The 5,222-nt window shown below is 27.5% G+C and overlaps 1 long non-coding RNA gene across 4 annotated transcripts in view; it reads left to right on the top strand.

Moving 5' to 3' along the window:
• The first annotated feature begins 1,764 nt into the window (after nt 1-1,764).
• Nucleotides 1,765-5,222, top strand: part of LOC110418559 (uncharacterized) — a 7,210-nt gene continuing 3,752 nt past the window's right edge. Inside the window, exons 1-5 of one of the 4 annotated variants that reach the window (XR_002445406.2) lie at nt 1,765-2,242; nt 2,781-2,907; nt 2,996-3,072; nt 3,600-3,666; nt 4,889-4,963. This is a non-coding gene — a long non-coding RNA (uncharacterized LOC110418559). Of the gene's footprint in view, nt 2,243-2,780; nt 2,908-2,995; nt 3,073-3,558; nt 5,201-5,222 lie in introns of those variants that run through there. The other 3 variants (XR_002445404.1, XR_002445403.1, XR_002445405.1) reach the window with 3 other exon arrangements.

Below are 5,222 nucleotides of genomic sequence, written 5' to 3'. Positions count from 1 at the left end.
ATAATACTTTATATACGTATTAATATTAATTAGCTAATATATATAAATTAAGAAGATAGATATATAATAAACTTATTAATATAATATATTTAAAATATATTAGTTTATTATATGTACGTATACAAATTAGAATAATAGCCATGGAATATATATCTATATATATATATAAACCTGTATTATTCACAAAAATAAAAATATGACTATTGTATTATATGAAATAAAGTTATATCTTTAATTGATATAACTTTATAGTTATATATATATATTGTGTGTGTGTATTATGTATGTTATATGTATATGAGATATTAAAATATCCTACATATATATATTAATATGTTTTATATTTAAGCTTATAGTAAATTTTATTTATATGATTACAGTTATTAATTTTATAAGTTATTATCATAGTTTTTATAAAATTATATTGACAATTAATTATACAATCTTTGTAATATATATCAAATTATAACATATAATTTGTATCATTAATATATATATAAATATATTAAGTAATATAGCATTATGCTTTACATTGATTAAATTCATATAAGATCATTTTAATATTACTTTGAGTACTTCATGCTTTACGATTAGTTTCATATTATAATTTTAATAATTGAAAGCATGAGTACTATTTATAAATAAATAAATACACATATAACACCGTATATAAGGTATACAAAAATAATAATGCTTGATGTATATTAATATTAGTTAATATAAATTTAGAAGAATTGAATGTAAGCTTAATTAATAATATATACTTAAAATATATTAGTTTTTTATATGTACATATACAAATCATAATCAGAGTAATTTAATATTAACTATATATTTGTTTATTTATAAATCTATATTTATATGAAATTATAAGTTACATATTTTAAATGGTACAACTTATATGTTAATATGTTTTTTTATAAATTATGTCATTAATTTCGTATATATATATAAAAGCAATATATATAAATGTATACTATTAAAATTAACATATTATGTACTTATTATAAAAAAGTAATTAATATTTTACAAAGTAATAAATTTAGTTAGCAATTAATAAACAATATATTATAATTAAATAACAAAATAATATTGATTTTAGTTTAATATAAATATATTAAAGTTTTATTATTATTATTATTAATTATTCATTTATTATATTATAGCCAAACATTTATGTTTATCATCGGAAGGGTTCTTGTTGGAATTTTGGGATTCACGGGCTTTATGGGGTTTGTCTTATATTTTCTTGTCATGGTAATTACTTCGATTGGACTCATAGCCAAGGCAAAGTTCTAAATTCATGCATATTTTGATAGCTAGAACCGGATTATACTTGATGGCTTCATGGGTGGGCTTATGTCATTCGTGCTATTCTGGACATATGCCTATGACATTGTGCATATATTTTGAAGAAATATCTACTACATCTCGCCCAGAAGAGAAGTTGGCTCATTGCCTCAATTGCTGCCTATGACATAATCTTGTTATCCTTGTAATTCGCAAGTTGATTCTAATAGTTTTGTATCAAACCTTCAACCATTACAAGGTTTACCAGTTGATTTCCTTTCTATTACTTTTACCATTTAAAGACTATATCTAGCTTTTTTTTTTCTTTTCGAGAGAAGATCTCTAAGAGAATGAAAGAAAGAATTTTGAACTAAAAAAAATTCATTTATTAATAAAATTTAAAATATTTAAATTTGTGTTACTATAAAGACTTGAACTTGTGTCTAGATGAAAAATAAACTAAACTTTAACCAACTCTACGACCCATTCAACTAATTTTAAAATTTCCCAACTTAGTCTAAAAAAAAAAACCAAACCCATATGACTCAAATACTAATCCCTAACCATGTGTGTGGCTCACTTTCCCCAAATCTCTTAACTTTGTTTTCCCTTCTTGTGTTGAGACTAGAAGCTGAAACCCATTTGCTGGCTCACTCATCATTTTCCCAAAATTTTTTGTTTCTCTACCTTTGCTGTAAATCTCCCTTTCTTGTGCTATTTTGAAGGATCTTTGTTTTACTTCTTGCCAATATTTGCACTTCCTCTGTATAGATGCTCAACAAAGTCATCAAATAGAAGGTGATGGTCCACAAGCCCCAAGATCAACTTTGCCAATTGGTGCAGATCCTATTGCTAACAGTTTAAGAGTAACGCCTGTGAATATTGACAAGGATTTACTGCATATTGTTCTTGCCATTTCATATGCGAAAGAGCCTGACCAAATTTTGTCAAGGTTAGTTGTTGCTTCTTGAATCTCTTACCAAATCTGTAGTCATCGAAGTAACTAGGAAGAACAAGCGAAGTTATAAATCTATTTCATGTAGGAGATTGTGTCTTGATTCTCTGACTCCCTTTGCATGCAGTTTCCATCTCTCATTCTCTTTTTTCTATTAAAATCTTCAATTACTCTTATTTATTAAGTTGAGGTTAGATCAGCCAAAAGAGGCACAAGAAATTTTAGGTTCTAGGGTTTTTTATTATCTTCTCATTTATTTGATCTTTCTTTTTCTCTCTCTATGATAATTTTCACTCTTGAAAATCTTAGGTTTAATTGTTTTATTTTTCTTTTTTTATTGATTGTATTTGTGAGCTTTATGTGCAGATCTTGGGTTTGTACTTTTTAAGGAACCTAGGGAAAAGGAAAAAGAAAGAATAGTTACTGAATTATTTTGGTTTGTGCATTTTGATTGGCAATTTTGTTAGATCTCATTTTTTGAGTTTTGAAATTTTTGATTGAGAAGAGTTTGGTTGTTTGATTGGTATGGTGGCAGGGCGAGTTGATTTTCCAAGGAAAATGGTTTGGAAGTTGAATCAAGGTCTTGCTCATGCTGCTCTCGATAAGAGTGGATATAATTACCTATATAATGGGAAGAATTTGGTTGCCCAGAATAAGAATGGGTACAACTTTGGTCCTAAGCACAAAATCTAAAGTTCTAGCTTTGTTTATGTGTAGCTCTAACATCTATTATACTCTATTTATGTGTAGCACACAACTGGGTTATACATGTAGGAGCTTTACACATTCAAAAACCACCAACAACGACTAAAAGAGAAATAATAAAGGTAACCTCAAAAAAAATTGAAGAAAAAAACTTTGGTTGCTAGTAATTATTTCTTGTATGCATTGATAAAGACAACAACATAGCCAAATAAAGAAACAAACAAAGAATCACATTTGAATAGTTGCTCAAAAAGAGGAAAGCACTAGTGTAATTTAATAAAGCATTGCTTAAATTACAAAAATAGTGTAGATGATATTTAAGTCATTTAATAAAATTTATTAATGGCGTTTAAGATTTTTGGTGAATTATAATCAAAACAAAAATATAAAACAATATTTTTAAGAAAAAATATTCAAAATGAAACTGTTTCTCTCTCTTTTCTTTTACCTTTGAAATGGTAGTACTTTTTTTAAATTTATTTTTATTATATTAGTTATGTGCTGTACACTACATGTGTAAACCAACACATACATGTACAATTAAAAAGTCAGAATTATATTAGTTATGTTTTTTGACTCTACTCTTTTTCATTTCTTTTCTTGCTTAGTTCCTCAAAATCCACACATCTTTTTTTTCCTGTTGAAACAGCTGCTTCTTAGTTTGAGCTGTATGCAATCATTGGTGCTTTGAATCTCAACTTCAAAGAAAAAGCTAGGTTAGTTCAGTTCAAGGATTCGATTTAGATTCCCCTTTTTATTATTGAAACTCAATCATTTTACTATTTGGTTTCTATTTAAATTTGAGTTTTGGCTTTTTATTATCTTGTATCTTCTTGGCTTGTTTTTAATTTTGTGTTGCAAAATTATATGGAATAGTTATTAATATGTTATGAAATTGGAATGATACTTAACACTAGGTATTTATGTGAAATCATTTTTAATATCTTGACATGTTATTATTTGTTTTAATGTATCCTTAAAATGTTTAACTTAGTTTTTCATAATGGAATGTAGTTGTTAACAATTTTTATTATAAACAAGAATGGAAATTACTCTTGACTGTTATATTATATGACATTTAGGATTATAAAATGACAGGTGATCGATCTTGGATGTACCATCGCTTAATTTCTAATAGATTCATTAGAGATGAATTTATAAATGGAGAATAAGATTATATGCCCTTGCTCTCGATGTAGTAACAACAAGTTTCTAAATTTCGATAAGGTGGCAGAGTACATCTTTAAAAAGAGTTTTACTAGTGCTTACAGATTATGGAGTTTACATGGGGAACATGATTTTGGACAATCATCAAGAAGTAGAGGTAGAGTTGAGCCATATGCTAAAAATGGGGAACATGGGGAATATGGGGAACATACATATGAAGAGGAAATAGAAAATTCATATACTAGAATGGTTAGGGATGCTATGGGTCCAAAAGTTACTTTCAATTATAGTCATGATAATGAGTCAAGGTTTTTGGATGAAGATCCAAATTAAAATGCAACTAGCTTGTACTTTTTGTTAAGTAATACAAAGGAACCTTTGTAGTCAGGTTGCACAAAGCACACAACGTTTTCAGCTGTGTCGTAACTTTTAAATGTTAAGTCTGAGTTTAATTTAAGTGAATAATGTTTTGATCGGCTGTTGGAGATAATAAAGAATATGTTGCCATCAGATGAAACTTTACCTATTGGCTTCTATATAATGAAAAAAAAAAGGTAGCAAAACTTAGACTTAGATATATCAAAATTCATATTTGCAAAAATAATTGCATCTTATTTTATGAGGAAATTGTTGATTTGGAGCATTGTATGATATGTGGGCATCCTTGATATAAACTGAGGAAATCAAGTGTGAAAAGGTACAAGAAAATACTTTACAAAATTTTACGTTATTTGTCACTTATACTAAAGCTTCAAAGGCTTTATATGTTAGGTAAAACTGCTGAACATATGACGTGGCATGCGCAAAACCAAAGTCATGATGGAGTCCTTAGACACCTTGTTGATGGTGAGGCTTTACAACGCTTCAATCGCACACATGAGTTATTTGTAATGGAACCTCAAAATGTCAGACTAGGGTTATGTGTTGACGGTTTTAATCCTTTTGGACTAACTGCGAAACCTTATTCTATTTGGCCAGTAATGCTCTATGTGTGCATTTTAACCCCATTGATATGTATGAAACAACAATATATATTTCTTAATATGATCATTCTGGGGAAGAAAAATTTAAGCCAAAGCATAGATGTTTTCTTGAGGCCTTTGAT

The sequence above is a fragment of the Theobroma umbraticum genome, unplaced genomic scaffold, assembly GCF_002168275.2.
Source record: "Theobroma umbraticum cultivar Fairchild unplaced genomic scaffold, ASM216827v3 scaffold_50.0, whole genome shotgun sequence".
Classification (NCBI taxonomy): domain Eukaryota; kingdom Viridiplantae; phylum Streptophyta; class Magnoliopsida; order Malvales; family Malvaceae; genus Theobroma; species Theobroma umbraticum.
This window is presented reverse-complemented; position numbering and strand designations above follow the sequence as displayed.